The 25997-nt window shown below is 46.8% G+C and overlaps 1 protein-coding gene across 7 annotated transcripts in view; it reads right to left on the reverse strand.

Moving 5' to 3' along the window:
• Tlcd4 (TLC domain containing 4) overlaps window positions 1–25761 on the reverse strand; it is a 53323-nt gene extending 27562 nt beyond the window's left edge. For 2 of the 7 annotated variants that reach the window (XM_050144560.1, XM_050144470.1), the window contains exons 1-2: window positions 25147–25402; window positions 17565–17761 (exon numbers count right to left, since the gene is read on the reverse strand). The gene's annotated coding sequence lies outside the window, so the exon portion shown is untranslated. Of the gene's footprint in view, window positions 1–17564; window positions 17762–25146; window positions 25403–25565 lie in introns of those variants that run through there. The other 5 variants (XM_050144611.1, XM_050144688.1, XM_050144814.1 and 2 more) reach the window with 5 other exon arrangements.
• Window positions 25762–25997: the final 236 nt, after the last annotated feature.

Genomic DNA, 25997 nt, shown 5'->3' on the forward strand with positions numbered 1-25997 from the left:
AGAAAATTTCAATCTAAGGAAAACAAACAAGAAGTTGTGAACCTCCAGTTTCTTCGCATTTACTATGTGTCAAGTGTCATACATTTGTTATTTAAGACAAAAAAAATTTTTTTTTGAGACAGGGGTTCTCTGTGTAGCCCTGGCTGTCTTACAGATCAGGCTGGCCTCAAACTCACAGACATCCACCTGCCTCTGACTCCCCAGTGCTGAGATTAAAGATGTGTGCTTCCATGCCTGGCACAAAAATACTTTAAGTACCTGAAAGGTACCCTATACCTTAAAGGTCTCCATAGCATTTAAAAAAAAAAAAATCTAAACATCTTAACATCACAATTCAAACTTATCTAATCTTAGGAGTTTAACATTAGGAGAAAAATTTAATTACTACAATTGAAATTATTCTTTCAATGACATTGTTTTAATTTTATTCAGACAAATAGACTGATTTCTCTTTGACTCAATTTTCTCATCTAAAAACTAGGAGTTGATAGGGTATTTTGCCAAGACATATTTAAGTCCCAAATCACAGAACATTGCCCAAAAGTAACAAACAAATAATAAATTACAAAGTTAAAAACTGATTGCATTATGAGACACAATATTGAAGACAAAATTAAAATATTACGAAGAAATAAATAATTAAAAAGAGCCATAAAGACGGAGAGATGGTTCAGCAGTGATGAGCCCTCACTAGTATTGCAGAGGATCTGGGTTTAACTCTCAGCAACCCCCTTTGGTGTCTTCAAGTATCTCCAATTTCAGGTCCACAGTGTATGATGCCCTCTTTTGGCCTCCACAGGTACTGCACTACCATGCATAAAAACACATGATATGCACAATTAAAAACAAGATTTTTAATTTTTTTTTTTTGTTTTTTAGTTTTTCAAGACAGGGTTTCTCTGTAGTATTGAACCATCCTAGAACTAGCTCTTGTAGACCAGGCTGGCCTTGAACCCACAGAGATCCACCTGCCTCTGCCCCCAGAGTGCTGGGATTAAAGGTGTGCGCTACCACTGCTCAGCTAAAAATCAAATAAATAAAGGAAAAAACAAAACAAAATCACATCACTGTGAATATTAAGTCATTGGTAATATTAACACGTTTCCTTAGACCAAAAAGCTTCCATGTTTTTTTTTAAATTTCATTAACAAAAACTGTTTTGTTTGACTTTTTTTTTTTAAAAAAAAAAAAAGGAGCTTTGGGTTGTATGGACAGTTAGTGAAAAGAATAGCAATGTGCATACACACACACTTCATGTATGTTTTCTGTGCTGCTGGGCTCAACTTTTATTTTTGGCCCCTAAAAAAAATAAAAAAAAAAAAAAAAGTCTTAAGGCCAGGTATAGTGGCACTGGTCTTCAATTCCAGCATTCAGGAGGCAGAAGCAGGTGGATATCAATGAGTCCCAGGTCATCCTGGTCCATACAGTAAGCTTCAGGACAGCCAGGAACATATAACCATGTATATTCCCGAGACCCTGTCCTGGCTGGGGCGGGGGTCTATCTTAGGAACATCCAGGCCAAAAAAGTGCTAGGGTTTGTGTGAATATCCGCAGCAGAGCGTTTCTGTCTTTGATGGGGCTGGTCCTCAGAGGAGAGGAAAATGAATCAATATATATTTTCAAGCTCCTAATTTGAAGAAATAAAGACACTTACTAAAGCCAATTCACCAGAGAAAGACCAAGTCATTGCCTGAGCTAGCAACAGCCCCGCTTCATCCACTGCCAAGCAGGACATCATCATTTGAATCGGTCTCCCATGGGGCTCCTTCTGACAGAATTCATATGTCTGGAATGAATTACGGCCCCCACCCTCTGTCACTGCCTCTCTCTATGGGTATATGCTTGGTAAAATTATTGACATTGCCATTCTTCTCTGTAAGACTCCATTAACTTTATTGCTCATTTGCTTTTTATCTCTCTTTTATTTCAATGTGTGCTTGACATTAAAAAAAATTAGTTTGCGGCCTTTTAGCTTAGGCTTACTATTAACCAAAAATACATAAAAGTAAACTTTGTACATCAACTGAATGTGTTATCACTTGATTATGTGGGACATAAGGAAAAGCGCTTTCGAAAGGTAAAGCAAACACAGCGCGGGCAGCCAGGTGGATGGCTAATTACAGAGAATGGGATCAATGAGCAGAAGGTACTGAGAGAGTCTAAGCCGGCGGCTCTCAGCTTCGGGTCAGGGACTGCACAGCAGAGATCCTGTATATCCGATGTTTACATTACAATTCACAACAGCAGAAAATCACAGTTAGGAAGCAGCAACAGAATAATTTTATGGTTGGGGTCACCACAACATGAGGGACTGTATTAAAGGGTCGCAGCATTACGGAGGTTGAGGACCACTGCCCTCAGCTCAGCTGTGAGGGTGGTTTGCCTGAAGGCTTGGGCTGCTGGCCCTGGAGCATGGGCTGCCGGCAGACTTTTGTTAAAATACAATGTATACACGAGCACTTCTTAAATGTTTACTAATAGGTATCATAAAACTTAGCATACATTACCAGGTCTGTGAACTGTTCCTTAACTGATACACTAAATAAAACACTTCAACAATTCACTATTAAGAAATGCAGTATGGGGCCAGGCATGGCAATGTACGCCCTTACTCCCAGTAGTCAGGCCTCTAATCTCAGCACGAGGGAGGCAGGGATTGGGACATTTCTGTGAGTTCAAGGCCAGCTTGGTCTATATAAAAGGACCCCAGCTCAAAAGAAAAAAGGAAGAAAGAGAAAAAATGCAATATGGGCTCAAAGGTGACTCAGGGTAAAGGTACTTGCACCAAACCTGACAACCAAACTCCAACCCTGGGATCCACAGGGTGTAAGGAGAGAACCGATTCCCAAATTGTCCTCTGACCTCTACATGCATACTTTGATGCACACGTGTGTGCAAGCACGCACACACAAAAAATAAATATAATCTTTAAAAATACACTATTTCCCCCAAGCCTTAGATTTTGTGCATCATTTGTTAGATATTTGGATATATGTGGGTGAATATGTTATATATTTTTAAAAGGCTTACTATGTTATGTGTATTAGTGTTTTGCCTGCATGTATGCACACCCAATGCATGCCTGGTGCCTGCAGAGGCCAGAAGAAGGCAGTGGATCTCCTGGAACTGGAGCTATGGATGGTTGTGAGTTGTCATGTGGGTGCTGAGATTAGAACCCAGGTTCTCTCCAAGGATAGCAAGCGTTTTTAGCTAATGAGTTATCTCTCCAACCCCCAGTGGTTTATATTTTCAACAGACTTGTTTTCTGTTTCCTTGGGTTAGACGATGAGAAGATTTCATTGCCAAAAAAAGTTTCATTTGTAACTAAACAAAGAACACCATATATTCAAGCTGTGACTTCTATTAAAGGCTCAGCAAACAGAAGCTAATTAAATTGTTCTACTCTTGGCTCTGCTTCTTAATAAGCAGCTGCTTGCTTAATCAGTCATGCCAAACCGAGGACTCACCTAGAGATGATTACAAGTGCCCCGTCCCCCCAAGAAAACTAAGGCCTCTTGGTAGAAGCAATTGCACCTGTTTGTTCACTTTGGGTGCCTGAATCAGACAGCAGAAAGGCAAAAACAGAGAAAATGATTCCTAATATCAGCCTTGATAAAGGCCCTTCGAGGGCTTGGCGATGGCTAAGCACAGGCAAGCACAGGCAGCACAGACCGCAGAAGCATCAAGCCTCATTCACGCTCCTCTACATGTGGCCCGCAGCTGGTAGGAAGCTGGGAAGCCGGCCTAGTGGGAGCCGGCCTAGAAAAGGCAACTGAAAACAGATAGAAGAAATGAATGAGATTGTTAAGAAATGAATTCTACCATATAATTAGCTGTCTGCATTCACAGGAATTGTGGACGCTAAAGAAACTTCCACCATCTTGCTGAGTATGACGATGCTTGCTGGTCCTCTGCCCGCAAGACAGCCAACTTTCAGGAGTTGTGTCTTAGATCAGAGCAAGCCTAGACCTCTCCCCCACTATGAAAGCCCTCCTCCCTCCTCCTGCAGGACACTCCCTCTGAATTTGGGAGGCAAGGCCCAAGAAACAGCAGAAAGAGCCGGTTGGGGCTTCACTTCAGAACCAACAATGCCTCCTACACTTGTCACTTGTAGGCTACATACCAGGCGCGCTGTTGGGGTTCAAAATGCTAAATGGGAGAGGTTTGTGTGCCAGCAGGGAGGCAAGGATATCTATTAAAAATCCCAGAGTTCAAGGAGCTATGGGATGCTCCTTGCTCACTAGGCATTAATACCTAGCAGAGATAGTGCATAGTGAAAAGATAGCCAATAGAATTTAAAGACTTGAACAAAAGAGAGGCTAGTAAAGAAAGATGATGTTCTCTGTGTATCCGTGTGCGGGCAGGTAGGTGTGCAGAGGCCAGGAGACAACTTTTCGGTGTCATTCATCAGGACCATCTTCCCTAGTTGTGTTTGTTTTTTGAGACATGCTCTCTCATTGGCCTAAGTAATCTACCCTAGCTAGCCAGTGAGCTTCAGGGGTCTGCCTGTCTCTTGACTACCAGAACCGACTTTTTTTTTTTTTCCTCTTTAATCATGGGTTCTGAGAAACAAACTTAGGTCCTCATGTTTGCCTGGTAAGCAATTTACCAGGCAAGAGCCATCCTCCCGGCCCAATACTTCCTCTTTTATTGAGATACCAACTGGATGCTTAGCGGCAGAAGCTCCAGCTCTCCTTTCCCTCAGTTCATCATCCCCTTGTAAGTGCAGGGACTTCTGAGGGATGACGTCTGAACCACCAATGCTGTTCCCAGCAGGGATGCTCACAGGAAGCAATGCCATGACGTTCAGTGGTAAACACCCTTAAAGGGGCATGGGATAGGGCTGTGTGTCTTTAAGAGCAACAGGGCAGAAGGAAGCAGAGAACAATGTCTCACTCATGCTTAGCATTCCTTTTCCATCCCTAGCTAGCTCCCTTCCCTGGGATACAGATACAGATGCCAGTAAATCTCCAGCTGTGCCTGTCTCCTAACAGATGTATTTCTTCCCATTTCACAAGAAAATGAAGGCTACCCAGCACGGACTCTCTTAACTTGACACTGTTCACTGCCTCCTTTTACCCTGGACCGCCTCTCTGCACACTGGAGAGTCTGCCTGGTTAGGAATTCCTCACTCCCAACGCAGCTCTCCTTCCGTGCAGCTCCAGTACTCCCCACTGCACGGGGGGGGGGGGGGGGGGGGGGGGGGCTCCATATGGGATCACACAGGTCCCATGCCCCTATCTGGCCCAAGATGAACTAAGCCTAAAGCAGCCCTTCTCCGCGGCTACACAGCTCAGTGAACAGCACCATCACACACCCCACTCCCCATCTCCCAACCTCCATCAGCTCAGCCACCCCTGATGCCTGCCGGTGTCACTCCCACAAGTGGCAAAATGGCCAATTCTAAGGGACTGGAGGTTAACAATGAAGGGCAACTTGATTCCAGAAGGTTCCAAACCCTTCTCAGGATGGATTTATGGCTAACTTGAAAACAATGCGACTGGCTAGCAAAACTTGGAGCTGCACGTTCATCTAAGAACAGAAGCGGACTTGAGAGCCAGCTCCTACTAGTGTGGAAGGCGTTCACGCCACGTCAGTAAGTACATTTTGGCAAACAACTATCTGCTAATGACTTAATCTACATGAAACACGCAGCCGTGAACACGGTGTATAGACACTGGGTCATACAAAGAACTGGGTTTCTCTCCTAGCTGACATGATTGACTCCCAGTCACAAGGGGAAAATGCGGTAAGGTACACTTCAGAAACCGGAATGGAGAAAGAGTGAGAGAGCGCCTTAGTATTGCAAGTGGCACAAGTCAGTGTGAGACATAATAAATAAATCATGCACAAGGAAACAAACCTCAGACATAATGGGGCCAGGAAAGATACACCTTTCCGTCAAAGTATGTGCAGCCTTTTACTCAGAATAAATCACGTAGTAAAGAACTATCACAGTTGTATAAATAAAATAGTGGTCTTTAGAAATATACCACACTGTCAAGAGTTAACGGGCTTTGGAAGGAGATTTCTCAAACAGGACTTGAGAAGAACTGGGAGTGTAGCTCAGATGGTTAGAGGCCTTGCCTAGCATGATAAAACCATGCTTTCTAAACCCATCACCAATTAAACCAGGCATGGTGGCTGATACATGCCTGTTATCCTGACACATTTGTTAGTAGCTGTGTAACCTTGATCAGCTACTGAATTTGTCTTAACTGAATCTCAGTTTCCTCATCTCATGCTGGGCATAACAGCAAACCTTACATGGCTCTCGTGGGAGAATTATGCTCCTCAGGGGGCTAAGAGCAATGGGTCCCACTCCGTAGCTCCTGTTCCCACCACTGTCCATCAGTCTATGGAAAAGGAAATCCAAGGACTGGCGTCACTCCAGCCAAGAGAGATTAATACCTCTGCCAACCACACCTGGCCCTGAACTCAGCCCTGCTTTTATCACTAGAAATGCCAGTGGTACCCACTGCAAACTGTCTTCACCATGCTCCCACAACTCCTTCCAGCCACCAGACCCAGCCCGTCCACTGGGTTCCCTGGAACTGCTGCTCCACAGAATCCAGCACCACATCCTTGGTGTCTCTTCCAAGTCCCTGAGGACATCCTCTTTCTTCTCCTACAGCGCTTAGTGTAGTCTGCCCTCACACTTTACTCTGAGACGTGGTCCAGGAACCTCCTTTGCTCACCCTCTCTCCTTCAAGCCCATTCCCCATCCCCAACCCTCTAAAACACCAACATTCCTTTTGGTTTTACCAGTGAATCATGCCACCCACTCGCTTCTCATTTGTACCTTCTTCTCACCTCCTAAATACTTCCTGCTACTGGCCACTTGAGTAACTTCCTGTCCATCTAGATGGCCCGGCACCTTTGACCACTCAACCATGCACAGACTTCAGACTTCACCATCCTTTACCAACATCATGTGCCTCCTAAATTGTGCTAAAGTATCTTCTTTGCTCACCTCAGCTTCCTTTCCTTCAGCATTGTTCTAAATTACACTTCCACATCCTCGATGTCTCACCTTTCCTTTACCCCGACAGCCTTCTTACCTTTATTAACTTGTCTTTAATCAGCTGTGGGCGTGTCCAAACCTTTGACATTCTGACACATTATGATGTTGTCATCTACAAAGTTCATAACTGAGAACCACATAACTGAGTTACAAACAAAAAAAATCACCACACACACACACACACACACACACACACACAAAACACCTCTACCTCTGTGATTTAAAATAAGCTTCTGATTTTCTAGTGGCTGTACACTGGACAATGGACACACTTAGGAGCCCATCATTTCAGTAATAACCTTATTAATACCCTCCGACTCTCTTCTGTTGTCAGTAGCTGGCAAAGTCTAAACTCTGGATACGCCCAGTTATCAACTCAGCAATGAGTCCTGAATGCCAGCACTGTTGAAGGCCACTGTGGTACCCCGCAGTCTCGGGGCGTCTGAACACTTGATCCCCAGCTGGTGGCTCTGTTAGTGAGGTTTAGGAGGTGTGGCCTTGCTGGAGGAAGAGTGTCACTAGAGTTCTGCAGTTCTCTCTCTGCTTCATGCTTGTGGTTCAAATGTGAGCTCTGGTACCTGCTCCGGCTGCCATGCCCAATGCCTGCTGCCCTTATGCCCCCATCATAGTGGACTGTACCCCTCCAGAACAATGAGCTGAAATAAACTCTTCTCTACTGTAGTAAAGTTTATTACTGCCTTAGTCATGGTGTTTTATCACTGCAGAGAAAGGCGATTAATACAGCAACCATACCAGAAGGGACAGAAACCGGAGAGCATGAAATGATCCAAGGCCCAAACAGTTCCCTTCACTGCCCTGCACACGAACACGCTGCCTTGGCCTACTAATCTCACGTTTCACAGTGAAATTTCCAAGCCTCTAACTATCCACTCCCCTTACAGCAGATAACTCCAGCCTCCTACAGAAAAATAAAAAACAGAATCCAAGCTACGGAAATCTTCAGTATCCTGTTGCCAACGGTACAGAACACTTGGGTCAGCTGCCCTGCCTGCCTGAAGCCACCTTTTTGAGTACTTTGGAGCCACCCCTTCAGGCCTCCTTGGGAGCCCTCTGATCCCGGCTATCCTTTACTTCCCTCCCCCTCAACTGGCTATCTTAGCTTTTCTTTTTTTATTATATTCTAATTAATTCATTTTGTGTAGACATATGTAAGTATATGTAGGCACACACATGCCACACGTGAGTAGAGGTCAGAGGTCAGAGGACACCTTGCAGAGAAATCACTTCCCTCCTTCTCCCCTGCAGGTCCTCAGGCTTGGCAGCAGGCACCTTCATCAGCCTATAGGGGTCAGGTTGGCCCCTATATTAGCTTTTTCAAATGTTCCGATCTCCAGTAAAAACAAATACCAACAGATCCAATGCCTCTTCCTGATTCTGTGAATTCATATTGTCACCTTGACAGGATCTAGAATCACCTTGGAGATAAACCTCTAAGCACATCTGAGGAAATTTGTAGACAGGGTTAATAAAGGTGGGAAGAGCCACCTTAAATGTGGGAAGAACCACCTTCAATGTGGACTATGCCACTTACTGAATAAAAAGGAGAAAGTGAGCTGAGCACTGGCTTCTCTTGGCAAATTAGCTTGGATTTGCCCCAGGAGGAGCCTTCAAAGGGTGCAGCTCTTGCCCTCGGGGTGCCTTTTCTAGGGTGTCTCTTTAATCAGGCCGATCTAACACATAATCTTTGCTTGCCTGCAACCTTAAATCCCCTCCTCCCCGTGCCACAGGGCACATCTTCCCTTTCTCTGGCTTCCTGACTAGGGCTGCAAGGCAAACAGGTTCTTCACACTTCTGCCACCATGCCTTTCCCATCGGGATGACTACAGGCCTGAACAAACTCTATTCCCCTAAGCTGCTTGAGCCTGGTATTTACACAGCAGTGAGACGTAACCAGTACAACTGCCTTTTCTCAGCTTTCTCTCCTGCTCCACGTCCCCGCTTGCATTCTCTTGCTCGACCCACCCCTTTACAAAGTTCTAGAAAGGCTTCCGTTCGTGTGCCACCATTTCCCACCTCACTTTCAACCCTCCCTCACATCCTCATCCCGTCCTCATCACTGACACTAGCCACTGCTGGTGGCCAACATGGACTCCCTAAATTGACCGCCCTCTGATTTGCCCCGCTAGGTGATTCCTGAGGTACATGGAGAGCTGACTGCTTCTCGTCCTTACTGCACAGGGTCTTGAAGCCATCTCAAACCAGCTCAAAGAGTCACCTCAGTGTCCACTGCTTCCAGCATCTTCCACTCTGCTAGCAAACCCCATCTACCATGAAGGCCTATAGGTTTTACTCCTTAAATAGCTTTCAAAAAGATCTATTTTTTCCTCTAGCTACCTCACCACTTTTCTGGCACGCGTCCACCCTGCTCTCATGACTATGAAGGGCTGGAGGGCTCAGGGGAATCTCTTGTGAGAGCATCTCCAATTATAGCCCCTCTAAGCCTATCATCAAAACCCTTATTTCCCAGTGCTCTCCAAGGAAAGCTCTGCCTTCCCCAGGCTCATCAGGCACTCACCAGCACTTGCAGCTTTTCCAGCCAGATGACCTTGTTGCTGTTATTAAAAGTGCAGGGTTCCCTTCCTCCCTCCAGGCCTTTGCACACCCTATTCCCCAACTCCCAACTCTGCTCCCATACTCCCAGTTTAACTCTGTGGCTCATCAGCAAACAGGACCACCCTCACTTCCCCGTGGAAGGCTTCTCTGAATTTTACCCACAGTCCTGTATAGCTGCAACTCTAACAAATGTGTGTACCATAAGGCTGCAAGGCTAGCCATGCTTCCTCACTACATCTAACATAAGGGAGGCCAGGAGCAGATGGCATGCGCTCAATGTCTGTTAATAATGTTCACAGACATTCATACTCGTCTTGATCCTCTCATTGTTTAACATATTTTTATGTAGTCTTTGAGAATTTCATGCTCACATACATATTTCTCTCATATTCACCGTCTCCCTGCCTCCATCCATTCCTAGATCTCCCCATATATGAGTGTGTGCAGCCTTCTCCCAACTTCATGCCCTTTTTTAAATAACCCACAGAGCTCAATTGAGCAGTCCACATCCTGATGAACCTACCAACGTCCTTCCAAAAACCACACACCCCTAAAGAACACTAACTCATCCCTCCCCAGCAGCCACCAACTGTCAACAGCTCTTCATTAAGGGTTGGGGGCTCATGAGCCCCTCTCGTTCATGCTGGAAGACATTCCCATTTTGATAAGTGACTTCTGTTCTGTGAGTACTTAATCAATTACCATCTATTTTTCTAAATTGGCAGCCCAGCTGGTACAGCGTAAACGTATGTTGACTTTGAAAAGATCTCACTTCTAAATGTGTCTAAAAGTAGAGTGCCAATAAAGATGAATTAATACTGCTATAATATTTTCTACCTTTAATTTCTTCCATCCAACATACGGTATGATTCAAAACTTTCACATATATATATACAACAATCTGCACTATGTTCCTAAAGTCTTATCAACTGTCTGACTAATATTGTAGAGTTATTTACCATTCTCAAGGGCCTAACATTGTAGGACTTAATCAACTGTAAGTCATTTGTAAATGAACAAGCAAATGAGCAAAGATGAGCTACTTACCCAGCCCAACAAACTAGAAACCTACTTAAAGCTGAGGAGTAGAGGTTCCTGGCTCATTGTAGGATCTGTGTAAATGCTGATAAAATGTCCATAATTGATGGGAGCATGAATTCTAGCTGTTCTTAATAAAACCCGGAGTCAGATATTAGGGGAAGAAAGCTGAAGGATCAGAGAAGCAGAGCAGCCACCAGGGAGACCTTTTACCTCTACCAATGCTCAGACTGAAGGGACGATTCTGTCTCAGACTGTCTTCTCAGACTGTGTCCTCAGACCCCATCTTCAGATTGCAGGGGCATCGTCAGTCGGCACTGAGCTCTGTCTCCTAACCACTTTATATTCCTCTCTCTGCCCAGCCACATCACTCCAGTCTCCACCTCCCTAGTGCTGAGATTAAAGGCGTGGGATCCCAAGTGCTGGGATCACCTTTGTGTGAGCTCTATTTCTTTTAGACAGATTCAACCTAGTGTAGCCCAGGGTGGCCTTGAACTAACAGAGACCCCTCTGCCAGCGTTTAGAGGACTAAAGGTGTGTGCCACCACTCCCTGGCTTCTAGTGGCTTAGTTCTGGGCTCTGACCTTCAAGCAAGCTTTATTCGTTAAAACACAAACAAAAACATCTCTCACAGGTTTTACAATGTCTGTGCAAAGAACAGCTGTACACCATACTTTACATGCCTGGAGAAACTGGCAAGCATTTGGGCAACTGCACACAAACATCTCAGCTAACTGTGGCTACAGGTTTTTTTTTTTAATTTTTATTGGGTATTTGGGATTGATTCTCATATATGCAGAACAACTGCTCTACCACTGAGCTACATCCCTAACAAGGACAGAGTCTCCCTAAATTCCTAAGTTGTTCTTGCTGGCTTTAAACTCACTCTATATATTCTGGCTTCAGTCTTTCAAGTAACTAGGATTACTGATGTAGGCCACCGGCCCTAGATTGTTATTATTTTATGTTTAATAGATGTTTTGACAGTAGTCTGTGCATCATGTGCATGCCTGGTGCCCCAGGGAATCAGAAGAGGATATCCAAGCCCTTGGAAGTAGAGTTGAGAAAAGTTGTGAGCTAACAATGAAGGTGCTAGGAATAGAGCAGCCAGTGCTCTTCACAGCTAAGGGGTTCCTCTTAACTTCCCGCTTTGTTATTTTTAAATTATGACCTGCTGGGCATATGAAAAAGTTAGGAGAATTACAAGTTCATCAAATGTCTCCTTTTCCTGTTCTGAGCATCAAGCTCATGAACCATCATCGAGGCTGTTAAGGTCTGCAGGGCATACCAACAGCAGGTAACCCATAAAGATCCTCTAATAGCCGTGTGTGTGTATTTCGTGGTGTGCAGGTGAGTTCGAAGGACAATCCTATAAACCACCTGCCTGTCAGGAACGAACGTGTTCTAAAGAGACCGGGACTTTCCTCTTTGGCTAATCAGACTGTGTGAGGAAAGAACCCAAGAAATTTAGTACTCTTTTCCCGCTGACAGGAAATGGAGGACCGCCTTGCGTCATTCAGGAGAGGAACCTGCCTCAAGGAGTCAAAATTTGTCAGATGACCCTTTGGGGAGACTCTGAGGAGACAATGGAGGGCAAGAGACCATGCCTTGGGAGACTGCTCCCAGTGCCCACCTCTTGCTGGTTAAGCCCCACCCTCCTGTCAGGAACTCCTGGAGATGGACTGGGGAGCTCACTGGATCTCTGTCCCTCTTCCCAATGTGGTCACACTGAAGAAATCTCCTCCTGCTTGCCACTATTAATTTGGCTCCTTTAATTGGCTTACTGGGATGGGTAGCCAAACCTAGAATGTTGGAGTATGGGCTGTGACCCCTAAGTCTGGTAACAATGTTCCAACCTTTCTGTCCCCAGCAGCATGTAAAAACAAACTTTAATTCTGCCAGCTACAAACCCTGGCGGCTGATACTTAACGTTTGTTTTGATGATAACAAAGCATAACATATCTCACATATATATGATGTCATATATGTATACACACTCATCATATACATGTATGATATATATTTGTACATTTCTAACCTGGCTTTTCTTTACCTCACAATTCTATGTAATAATTACAAGCACAGGAGGCCAGGACAGGAAGGAAGCAAATATATTCCCTAATTGAGGCTCTGCACGGATCACCCAGAGAGAGAAACAGCACAGCAGTGGTGGCCGCACCCTTGCACCGCAGGGCAAAGAACTCTGACAACTCCTATCTCTACTGAAAATCTCTTTAACCAAAGATTTCGCCTTATCTGACATATAATCTTGTCTCTCCGCTACAGTTTTTAAGGCCTCTAAGATCTTTCTTGCTCTCTGTTCAGTGCAGAGCTCCCCTGGCCACTGCTGTTCGTTCTTTTTCACTCTTTTGTGGGGAGAGACCTGCAGTGACTCTGCAGCTCAGGAGCGACCCGAGGCAAAGTCTGACTTCCCTGAAATCCTCCTGCCTCTGCTTCCCAAGTGCTAAGATTTCAGGGATGAGCCACGACACCCATCTTGAGGTCTTCCTTGCTGTAGTTTATTTCTGAAGGAAAGGGGTTTCTGATAAAGATTCTTCTCATGGAGCCCCTTAGTCCACGCCAAAGAGGCATGGCACAGCAAGTGTGGAATCCCCATCTCCTTAGTTTCTCCCTGAGAATCCCTGCGCCCTCTGACGAGGTTTCCTTTTCATTACAGGGTTATTAATTGGATTTTAACCACCTGTATTCATAGCTTCCTCAACTGCTTCAGTTTGGGGTATTGTGTTGTTGTAGATGGGGTGTTTGCTGTTTTGTTCTGTTTTGCTTTGCTTGTTTTCAGCACTCAGGACTGAACTAGAGCCTTCTTAGCATGCTAGGCCAGCACTGTCACTGAGCTCCGGGCTCTCTAAGTTGCCCAGATTGGCCTTGAACTTCCCATCCTCCTAGCCTTTCCATGATTCATGTTTTAGCTTTTATCTTAAAAATAAATGAAATCTAGTATAGTTCATGTATTGTACATCAACCTTTATCTTTTTCTTTCTTTATCTCACTCTCTCCCGCTTTTTAATCTTTGTGGTTGGCATTTATCCCCGGACTTTCATTTTTTTTTTTCCAACAACGCCTAATAAGCAATGAGGCTGCCGGAGGCCCCCACAGACAAATGTCAGGAGCCATTTCCCCACTAACAATCATTACAGGAACCATCACCCTGGGGAGTCTGCAGAAGGCCCCTCACCCAATTAGCAGCAATCTCTTAGAGGAACCCGCCTCACATTCCAGCTATCCAGGGAACCAGGTGTGGCCACTTGACTTCCTAGCCTACCTCCTGGCCTACGTGACCTGGAACACGCGGCAAGAATCCAGTTACCCTGCCCCCCATTCCTTACCATATATAAACTGTAACCCATCCCTAATAAACGGAGGCTTTGACAAAACTGCTTGGCCTCCTTCTTCTGTCTTAGCTCATTCCCTTCCAGGTAGCGCCCCTCCGAGACCCTGGAATTACTGATTGCGGGTGGGTTACTAACCCCTAGACTGAGTAGCCCACCCAACGCAATCCACAGACAAAGACCCTTTCCCCGTTCTCCTCCACCCCACTGCTTCCCACTCCCAACTGTCACTGAGCTCGACCTGCTCATAGGAAATCAGCTGAGTTTCTAGGGCCAACAGGCAGCATACATGTGATTTACGTGATAAATGTTGCCTCCTCTCATCTCACTCCACGTACAACTTTTTATAAAGAAGCTTTTGTTCTTTAAACTTCTGAGTTCCCGATTACAGGCACTGAATTTAGGAGAAACCAAAATGTCTGGAGCCAGGAGGCCACAGTAGTTGGGAAGTCGCACCACAAACTGCTGCAGTAGCTGGCGCAAATCAAAAGGATGGGTTTTTTGAAGCTGGTCCCATTTGAGAGTTTGTCATTAATAAAATTAACATTTCCAATTCCGTGCTAGACCCGAGTCTTAGGAGTCTGCACTGTCAGGGTCCTGACACTGAGGGACCGAGTGGCAGAGCGTCAACTGGAAGGCTCCTCATCTTTTTCTCCCCAGCTTCTGGTATGCTTATTTTCAATCAGTGCCCATCCCTTCCTGGAGAGAGATCCCAGCAGGAGCAGCTTGGCTTAGAACATCTTCTGGCACTCTGCCAACACTGTGAAATCAAGGGAAGACTGGACAACGCACACTACACACACACACACACACACACACACCCCCGCAACAGTTCTATTTTTAAGCTGGAGTGGGGGGTGCAGAACTGGGACACCTGCCAGACTTCCCGGGAAGTCAGGTTCTTCTCACCTCCAAATCAACAGTCCACTGGCCACAGGGAAATCCTTGGCTTGCAGGGGTGGCTGAGGCAAGACTCAGCTTCCTACCTTCCGCTTTCTTTTTCCCTTCTGTCCCCGCAGGAAAGTATTCAGTGCGGTCAGAGAAGCTGAAGAGCCACTCAATGGACTGAGAAGACTTATTGCATTTAGCTGGAGAAGTAGAATCAAATCCCAGCCCCAGTTCTTCCTTTAAACGCGTGTATCACATTCTATTGTGTGCACAGGGTTGTGTGTGTTTTCAGGGATGTCAATCCCAGTTCTCATTAGTGACTTTGGTTAAAAGCAAGGTAGCCAGGCCAGGCATGGTGGTGCACACCTTTAATCCCAGGTGGATCTCTGTGAGTTCCAGGACAGTCAGAACTACCTATTAGAGAAACCCTGTCTCTAAAAGGAAGAAGGCATCCTCTTCAGCTACAAATTCTACACAACAGGCATAAGAATGCCTACACTGTAGGCGATTGTATAGTTTAAGCGCGGTAATGCCTTAACTGTACCTATTAGAGTACACAATACAGACAGCTATGTGTGGTAAACCATTTAATGGCTATCCATCACTTTGTAACGTGACACCACCACTCTCAACCAAAGACAGAGCCTGCCTCTCCCTTCACCCACGGGGGCTGCAGCAGAAGGGAGAACGCGGTGGTCAGAGAGCAGAAGCAGCTCTCACAGCAACCATCTGCCCTGTGTGCGCAGACTGTTGTGCTGGCCATGAGGCCCTGAGGAGGAAACTGAGGCTGACAATTGCAGTTGGCAGCCAACCCTTAAAACTAATGACTAACCACAGGAGCAGGCCTTCTGGAATCTTCCAGCCTCGTGACCCTGAAATTAATGCACACACTTCCTGAGTCTGTACCCCGCAGAGGAACTGCCTAGCCACCCCCACCCCCATTTCTCAAGAAATAAGAAAACATTGTTTTAAGATTCTCAAGCAAGAATGGTGATCCCAGTGTGGTGGCAGATGCCAGTAAACCAAGGGAGATTGGAAGGTGGAGGCAGGAGGGTCAGGAATGCAAGGTCATCCTTGTCCACAACAGTCCAAGGCCAACAAGTGGCTATCAGAGAGCCTCTTTCAAAACAAAATAAAATAGAACTTGGCTGAGCACAGTATCACGCGTCTTTAATCCCAGCATGCAGAGGCCAGCCTGGTCTACACAATTGTTCCAGGCCAATCAAGGACACAGAGCGAGACCTCGTCTTAAAAAAAAACAAAATATATACAACAGTGCTTTATGCTAGAAATCCTTTCCTTAGCAAATGTCACACCTACTTCTCTGGCAGACCCAAATCATTCATTCCGTATCTAAATCCTTCAGTACCCAAGTCCTTCTTTTTCTCCTTGGCCTAAAAGCCCTGAAACTTGTCTACCAGACACCCGATCTGAATTTGATAGCTTAGATAAGGAGACTTCTCAGCAAAGAAAACAATAGCAAAAAGAGACATCCCGTAGAATGGAAGAACATCTCTGCTAGCTATATTCTAACAGGGGATTCAATAAAATATATAAAGAACTCAAAAAAAAAAAAATCAAACACCAAGAAATCTAATCTATAAATGTGCGAGTGAATAGGACAATTCTCAAAGAAGTACAGACGGCCAGTAAATACACAGGAGACTTAGGAGACAGCGGCGGTTGGTCACCAAGGAAATGCAAATCAAAACTCTCTGGAGAGTACCTGCTCAGCCCAGTCATTAAGCTATCAAGTAAACAAACACCAAAGGGTAGTGAGGGTAGGGGTGACGTGGGAGTAAGGAACTCACTGCTGGGGGCGGGGTGTCAATCAGCAAGGACACTAAAAGAATCAAAATAGAACTACCACCTGATCCAGCCACAGCACTCCTGGGGACACGCCCTAAGGAAATCAGCGGGCTGGAGAGATAACCTGCCTGTCCGGGTGACTGCAGCAGCAGTCACAACAGCCCGCACGGAATCAACTGAGGTGGTGTCCATTAAAGGCACATGAAGAACGGAAGGCAGTGTTCTAGGAAGCCACAAAAAGAACAAAACTTCCATTTGCAGGAAATGGGTGGGGCTACAAACCCACCTTGGGCGCTTTCTCTCCGGTGTGGAATCTAGTTTGCTTTTGTTTGTTTGTTTTGTTTTAATGTATGTGACGTGACATTACAGGGGAGGGGGAAGACTACTTGGGAGGAAAAGAAGTCATTTCGAGAGAGGGAAACAAAAGAGGAGGGTAAGTGGGGAGAGTGACAAATATTACAAATATTATATATTTTATCGAGTACGGAATCTACAATTTATAAACATATAAATAAATGGTGACCCCATTTTAATTAGCATGCCGCACCGTGGGCTTCGTTTCGACACCTCCATATAGGCATACATGGGACTTGGCTCACATTCACCTCCCTGTATCTATATACTCTTTTCCTCTGCTCCATCCCCCTGGGTCCTAGAAACAGGACCATCTGAGAAAAAATAAAATTCCTAAAACATGAAACAAGACAGCCAAGGATCGGATCATACCCATCTTAGGTAGCCTTTCATTCTGCTACCTAAGGGCCCCTTAACACTGCCCAACGTCCTGAGCACAGATTTTTCTCATCTCTTCCTCTGAGACTGCCTTCACCCAATACCAGCTCTAGCTGCACTATTAGCCAACAAAGTTGGTATTTACCAACCTGATTCAGCCTCCAGTGTGGAACCAGACCGGTCGTCAAGCGAAGTGACGTGGTTTTAGTTCTTGTTTTGTTCTTTCCTGCTGAGAACTGGCTGTCCTGAAACTCAGTACGTAGACAAGGCTGATCTTGAATTTATAGAGACGTGGTTTTGTTTGTTTGTTTGTTTTTGTTTAACTACAAATCTCACGTTTGAATTCCTGAAACACAGGGAATCAAGCAAAAGGAAGTTAGCAGTGGCCCACAGCTGCCACTGCCATGTGAAGGACTGTCCCAAAAGCTTCGCTGAATGATGCAGGCCTGTAATTCCAGCTACCTGAGAGGCTGAAGAGGAGGCCCACAGATGGGCACTGCCTGGGCTACAGAGATCTGTGCTAGGAAGCTGTTACTGAGACCAGTATTTGGTGGCTGCAGTTCCAGAAGCTCAGACCCCCCTCCCTTCTGAAGAGTCACTTCCCCAGCTTTATGAGCTAGGGTCAGACTAATACATTCAAATCACACAGCTGTACAGCCTTGTGAAGAAACTGTCCAGGAAGACTATCACGTTGCTGTTTATTTTGGTCATGTGTTCCTTTAGGTCCTGTTAAAGCTATTTCTGGGTTAAGCCCAAGACCTTACACCTCACCCTACTGACCTTTTACGGAGCGCCCTGGCTAGCACCGAAAAACTTGATCTGAAATGGCCTCAGAAAGCCAAGCCACACGGTTTTACTGTGTGAAGCACAAACGGTTGGTTTGAACAGAGCCCCTGCAGGTGTGGTGGTGTTGCCTTGATTAAAAACTCGGAAGAAAAATGCATCTTGTGTAGGTACAGGGGGAGGCGGTTATCACATATGTGTGAACGTGTGTACGGAAGCCAGGAGTCCACATCCATATCAGAGTCTTCCTAAACCACTCCCCACCTTGTTTTCAAAGACAGCACTGCCCAAACTCGAGCTCAGTGATTAGCTAGACTAGCCGGCCTCAGAACCAAGAACAGACAGAGTTCTCTGGTCTCCCTGCCCAGTATCCTGAACTGAGTTACAGATCAATTCTCTTTGGCTACTAAAGTATTATAAACCAGAGCTTGCAGCAAGAAGAGAAGAGGACTTCAAAGAATACAAGGGGGCCTTCCTCACACTTCAGCGCTTTTATGTTTTGTTTTCCCCCTAAATTCAATTTATGTTGCTATAGTATGTGTGTGTGTGTGTGTACATGTGCTTGTATGTATGTGTGTGTGTGTGTGTGTGTGTGTGTGTGTGTATTCAAGTTGTCCTAAGTCCCTTCTCCTTCCAGTTCCAACGCTGTGACTGAACCTAGGGCTCAGGCGTATGCTAGGGAAGCTTAGACTGCTGAGCTACATCCCTGTGTGCTTATCAGTCAATCTATTTATTTACGACAGGGTCTCACATAGCACACACCTAACAAGAATCTGCCACAAATGGTTGGGAAAACAGGGGCTATTGTAGGCCATAGAGGCCATGATCAAGCCCTCCAAATCCACAGTGTCTCAGGGTTTGTTTCTAAGATGTGAATCTAGGAGTTGCCTTTGCTTCAGGGATCAGCCTTCCTACCTGGCCTCCCAGCCCAACCTTTATCTTGCCCTACAGCACTTCATTTTTCTACAAAACACGGAAGAAATCTTTCTGGTAACACACGGGCTTTCAAGAACATGAAGAGTAAACCTGGAGATTCAGCTCAGCTGGTAAAGGGCTTGCTGTGCAGTCCTGAGGACCAGAGTGAGTTAGGATCTCCAGCCTCCCACTGTGTGGTGGCTCCCACCTGCAGAGACAGGAGGATCCAGGGACTTTCTGGCCAGCTAGTCTGGCCAACACTGAGCTCCAATTTTTTAGGGTAATGTTGTCTTTAAAACCAAGGTGGAAAGAGCAGGGGGGCGGGGGCACATGATTAAAGGCCATATCTTTAATCACAGTCTGCAGAGGTAAGGTGGATCTCTAAGAATTTGAGGCTATCCTGATCTGCATAGTGAGTTTCAGGACAGCCAGGGCTACAGAGTTTATTATACAAATAAACAAGGTAGAGAGTAACTGGGAAAGACATGAATGTGGAATCCTGGCTCACACACACACACACACACACACCTACACATACATACACAACAAATAAAAAAAAGACAAAGGATATTGCTTACTCTGAGCAAAGCTGTAATTTTGTTTTGTTTTGTTTTGTTTTTCGAGACAGGGTTTCTCTGTGGTTTTGGAGCCTGTCCTGGAACTAGCTCTTGTAGACCAGGCTGGTCTCGAACTCACAGAGATCCGCCTGCCTCTGCCTCCCAAGTGCTGGGATTAAAGGCGTGCACCACCACTGCCCGGCCAAAGCTGTAATTTTTATGAGTCTTTTAAAAAGCATTAACAGGGGGCTGGAGAGATGACTACCAGTTAAGAGCACTGGCTGTTCTTCCAGAGGACCTGGGTTCAATTCCCAGCACCCATATGGTAGCTCACAACTGTAACTCCAGTTCTAGAGGATCTGGTACCCTCACACCAATGCGCGTGTGCCACCACCTCCCAAAGAAAATTTTTAGAAAACATTAACAGATTACAAAATTTGATTAAATTCATGGGTCCCGATATTTTTACATGTCTTAGAACAAGCATGTTAATCAAGCAAGACTAGTTTTAAAAACTGTGTCCCTAAAATGCAACACTGTCTAGGGGGCTTTTAGATTTCATTTAAAAAATTAAAAATTTGCCGAGCAGTGGTGGCGCACGCCTTTAATCCCAGCACTCGGGAGACAGAGGCAGGCGGATCTCTGGGAGTTCGAGGCCAGCCTGGTCTACAAGAGCTAGTTCCAGGACAGGCACCAAAGCTACAGAGAAACCCTGTCTCGAAAAAAAAAAATTGAAAATTCATCAATTAAAATTCCTTTTTGCTGCCATTCCAATAAGTAAACTGATACCAAGATGGAAGGCATTCTCAATACAGTCAAATGCGCTTTCCTTTTCTTTTCCTTTGTAGGGCTGGGGGCTACATGGAGAGGCTTACAGGGCTGTCTCCCCCTTCTGTGTTCCTTCCCAGCCCCCAAATACATCTCTCTATGGATTCAATGAAGAAAATGAAGTAAAATGAACTTGACCAAATAGTTTCTCCTTATCCCCCCCAAACTGAAAGTTAAATGAGAACCAAGATAAACACCTCATTAGCGTACAGTTGTTTCTAGAATACAGGATCCAAAATTGGGCTCACAAGAGTTGCTGGACAGATACCCAAAGCTGGGGGATGTGAGAGATAATAGTAGTGAAACCAGAATTGAAAGCCTTGAACAAATGCCAGGCAGATAAAAAAGGGTGAAGTCAAACACCTAAAAACATCACCTGCGGTAAGAAAGGCACATAAGGAATCCAGATGGTCCCAAAGGGAGATCCCCACTAGGTCGAAAGTCAATGACAAAAGCAAACGGTCACCAAGCAACAGGCTAGGGTGGATGCTGATGCCGGTGTACTTCGTTTCGGTAGGTTTTGTTTTACCACCTGGTAGAAGTGTTCAGGGGTTAGGTGTTGGGAGTCAGATGTTAACTGTTAGGAAAAGGGAAATCAAGAACCTGAAGAACAGTTTCAGCTCTTAGCCAACTCCAGGGCACACAGCAGAACTAGCTGCCTGACACTGGGTAGGGCAGAAACCTGAATTTGACCATGGATCATGAACTAGACCTCTGAGAAAGTCTTGGTCGCCTGGCTGGGTAATAAAAAAGAATGAAGAATGAGAATACTGTTCCAATTCTTGGTGAGGCCAGCAGCCAACTTCTCACTGAGTTCAGTGGGCAAGTGAGGCTTAGAAACAACACAACACACTCCCTGAGCTCTGCTCAGAACTCCCCAAAGCCACGAAGTAGGAGCCTCCTACTCATCCATCCCTCATCCAAGCCCCTGTGCTCCGCTAGGCAGTCCACAGAAGTGGGACCTGACCTAAATCCATCAGCTACTTGTTCTCGGCATTGGTTCCCCCACTTACCCTACAGAGAGAAAGCTACTGGCCCAGAGAAATCTGCTTTGAAATCCAAATGCAACTTCCTTTCCACACATCTTCCTCCTAGCCCTTCAAAAGCAATGGCTTGGCTTTGTGGTGAAAGGGAACAAGCAGAAAGTCCCTGTCTGCACCTGCCCATCCAGCTGCCTTTTTATCTATATGAGTCTCGTACCCCTCACAGACCGGATGAGTTCCCACACTCCCTTCTGTCCCCACTGACAGATCCAGACAGCTCCTCCAACATCTCCACCTCCAACCCCCCCCCCCCCCCCCCCCCCCCCCCCCCCCCCCCCCCCCCCCCCCCCCCCCGCTGACCCTCATTAAACCCGATTTTCCACTGTTTAAACAAATAGAGGACTGGAGGTGAGGGGTTCCCTGAAATGCAGACTAGAAACAGAATAAGACGAGAAACTTGTTTCAGATACTCATCTGCTTAGTCATGTTCTGGGTCTCAAAGTAAAACTGCACTTTCTGACGTCCTAGCCCCAAAAGTTTGGAACGTGGCTTCAAACAAGCCTGGGACATTGGTCCCATTGTTTAACAGCTTCTTTCTCCCACGTGACTCAAGCTCTGATCAGATGTGCAGCTATCTTCTCCCGGGACTATCTTCAAGAACACTAGCCTCACACACTGCTTTACAAACTCCTTATGTATCCATAGGATTCACCATCATTTCATCATTTATGCCCCGGCAAGGCTACAGCATGCATGGGCAGCCCGTTTACGGTGGTTCTTTAGTTGTTCCTATCCTGGGCAGTCCAAATGCCTGTGTTATTGTTTTACCCAAGATTCCAAGGTCCCACATCTTCCTTTACGCTGTCTATCCAGCGCTTTTTGGGCCTTGCTCTTTACCTTCTCCCGTGCACTCCTCCAAGCAGGGCTATCTTTGGGTATCTGCTGTCATTCATTCTCATAACATGACCCAAGTATCTCAAGCGCTGCTGCCGTATCCCGTGCACCTCTCCCTCAATACACCCGTGTTATCTGAACAAAGAATTCCCTTTCTATTTCTGCTTTATCCTAGCTTCTCCGGTCAGGGATCCGCTGGCTGCATGTCCAAGGCCTTCCAAGGAGCAGCAGGCCTCAGAGCAGCAGGGCTCCGTTTCTCCACCTTTCTTTCACCCTTTAAAGAGAAACACGGCCAAAGTACCCCCAGGCTTCCTTAAAAAAATCACCTAGCTTTCCTGACGTGATGTGTTCACACAAATAGTACCGTGGAGAGTGTCAGGTGAATATAGCTGTCCCCACCACCCAGTTCAAGTCTGTTTGCCATCCCAAGGACAAACACACGGTTACTCCGCCTCCACACTGCTCTCTCTTTCCCCTCACGGGGCAAGCGGAAGTAGGGATAGCACCAGGAAACTGCACTTGGTGGGACACCTTCCTTGCTTAAGGACGATGGCACAAGCTATCCAACTTAACTCTCCTGACTTTACCCTCCAGGTTTCCCGCCCTTGTACATATGCCCACTACTCTAATTAGGCCACTACTGTCCTCAAGAGAACGGCAGTTTTCCGTATCTCAGCGGAGAAGCCCAGGCTTCTTAACCTCCCACACCATACTAAAGCTCAAATGACTCTTTAGTCTGTGAGACAGAGAATATTAACTTGGAAGCAGGTGAAAGGAGATTTGAGGTCTGAAGAAGTGTTTATGAACTAAACTGTGTGGTGTCCTCTAATAAATGTCGGGCTTTGAGAAGCATGCAGACACGCCAGGTCTCTTTTGGAGCACCAAGGGAGGGGAGTGGACAGGTCTGATGGCTATAAAGCAGCAGCCCTTGATGGTGAGGGACAATAAATCCTCAAAGAATGACAGTGCAACCTCAAGCCTACTCCACTCCCTCTTCGCACCCCGGAGCCTCCCACGTCCCTTCAGAAATCCAGACTCTTTTGCCCCATTAGTTATATTAGTCCAGGAAGGTGGCCATCCCTGCCAACAGACTACTTCCTCCTACCCACTCCTTGGCAGGGAGTGCTCTTACCTAGCTGAGCACTCACTGGGACCTCTGAGAACTCAGGGCTCCCAGGGCCTCTGTTGGTAAGCCAGTGGAGATTTCAGAAGAAGACCCAGGACAGGGAAACTCTGGCTTCTTTACTCTGTGGGTCTAGTCAGAAAACCCATAGCAAAGGACCATCTTCTCTGGTGACCGATGGTTTCAACTCTCTGACAACCATCAGCCCTCGTCCCTTCCAAGTGATTTCAGGACTTTAGTGGTGAGACCCATAATTCTTTTCCCCAAGTGATGAAGGCTTTTACTTGGAAGGAACAGAAACACAAAGCTAATAATAATGACTAAGCAACTGGGTCAAAGGCATCCAGCCCAGACAGATAAAATGCAGGCAAGATGACACAGTAAAGAGGCAAACACTGGACAGAGGGATTCAGAAGAAGGATAAGAAGCTCCTTCAAAATAAATTCTCTGGGCATAGGAGAGGGGAAACTCGGGCAAGCTAGCCTTTCAAGTTTGGCATTGTAGGCATGCATTTCAAATTTAGTTTTATCCACACAATTTAAGGAGAATAAAAGAGAAAAGATCTTGAATCTGATAGATCACTTAAAATAGGGAAGTGGTACTCCTAAATTTATTGACTTAGGAGCTACTGACAAAGGTAAGGCAGTGCTCCATCCGGCACCACGTGTTCCTACAGAGGCATTTCACCTCAAAACACCCCCATCCAGGATCCTTTCTTTTTTCAACTTCTTGACCATGTAAAGGTTTTCCTAAATAAAATGACAGACTTGTGTCTACTTTACACATTGATTCCCACCATCCACCCAATTCGTCCACACTGCCTCCAAACTGATGCTTAAAAATTAATTTAAACATCAAAGATCACTTTTTAATATTTTGTAATTTTACATGCCCACTCCCATTGACTCGCAAATACAATTGAAAACAAACAAACAAAAATCCACAGGCCAGCAAGTGACCCTTAAGTGAACTTAAAGAACTCAAAACTACTTTCACACAGGCTTCCCTAACACCTTGGAAAGGTGGGAAAATAAATACTGGCATTAGACTTCATTTCCTAACAGGGTAAACGAAGGCACTTAGTTTAATCAACTTGCCAGGGGTTATATGGCTGGAAAGAGAAACCAATTCCCCCCCCCGCCCCCCCAGTAGACTTCAGCACTCAGGGTGGCTAAAAATGGGGACCCCCCCCTTAAGAGCTGCGGGGGTAAATAAAAGCTACGTGTTTTAGAAAGAGGCTGGGGAGAATGGGGGATGCCACTTGATGCGTCCGATTGTGAGCTGATCTCTTGCAAGAAAGCGTCCCCTGCAGGCCCAGAGGTTGCACCCACCCGTTTTGGGCTCAGACCCCTTAGGCGCCGCTAACCAAGTAGAAAAGCCAGGACCGGACCGAGCAGCCCGGCAGAGCCGAGTGGATCTCGGGGTGGCGCCGCGGGCCGGGGACACCATCTGCTCCAAGCCAAGCGGCGCGGGGCCGGTGACAGGAAGGATGCTGCGCCGCCGCACACCTGCCAAAGCCTCCCGCGCGCTCCCACCCGCCTCGGGCGCCCGAGCTCGGCCGCGCTAGGCCGGTGCGACGCGGCGCCGTGCCCGAAAGCAGCGCTGGGCGAGGCCGCCCTCCTCCCGGACCCCGTCCAAACGGCGTCACCTGTGCCGGGTCCCGGGATGAGTCGCGCGGGCGGCGGCTGCGCGGAGCCGGGAGAGGGCAGCCGGGTTTACAGGCGCCTGGTCATCCGGCCGGGCCGGAGGACTGCGCCGGCCGGAGCCACGCGCGAGATGCTCGCGGGAGCCGGGGACGCCTGGAGGAGCAGTCGCCGAGGCTCGCGCCGCCGCTGCCGCCGCGCCCGCCCGGACTGCGGGCTCGGGTTACCGCAGAGCGGCTCCTTAAAGGGGCCGCGGCCGCTCGGACTCGGCTGGCGCTCGCCTCGGCTCCGACCCCAGGCCAGAGTGGGCGGGGCCCGGAGGCCGCGCGTGGGGCCCACCTCCCCGCGCTGGAACTTAAATGCGCCGGGGGCTCGGAGCCGAGAGTTGCGGCGGTGGGGCTGCGATGGGATCCCGAGAGCTCACCCTCGGCCCGGGTGCTGTGAGTGTGCGGTTCGCGGGCTTTCCTAGCAAGTCACAGACCTCACAAGTGGGGAGAAGTATGTGAGTCCGCCCCCGCGGCGGTCAGCGCCCCGGCTCGCCACGTAACCAAAAACCTTTTCCAATGATGTATTCTGCTTTATATACCCAAATACTGGGCAAGTGATCGGCATGGTTTGCTTATCGGGAAGGGGATGAAAGGGCAATTGCTGATTTTTTTTTTTTTTTCTGCCACGTCTGACACGGCCAAAGTCGAGCCCCGCCCCGTTCTGGTTTGAGGCTGCAGGTGCGTGCCAAAGCGGGTAGGAGGCTTGTGTCTGCAAGAGGCGTGTTGTCTCTGAGCAGCCTCTTCCCAAACCCCTGGAGAACACCCTTGAAGGACCGCAAGCAGTCTAAAGAGTGTAGTGCCTGCCTAGC

The sequence above is a fragment of the Alexandromys fortis genome, unplaced genomic scaffold (genome assembly GCF_014885135.2).
Source record: "Alexandromys fortis isolate MF-2015 unplaced genomic scaffold, M_Fortis_MF-2015_v1.1 scaffold_19, whole genome shotgun sequence".
Classification (NCBI taxonomy): domain Eukaryota; kingdom Metazoa; phylum Chordata; class Mammalia; order Rodentia; family Cricetidae; genus Alexandromys; species Alexandromys fortis.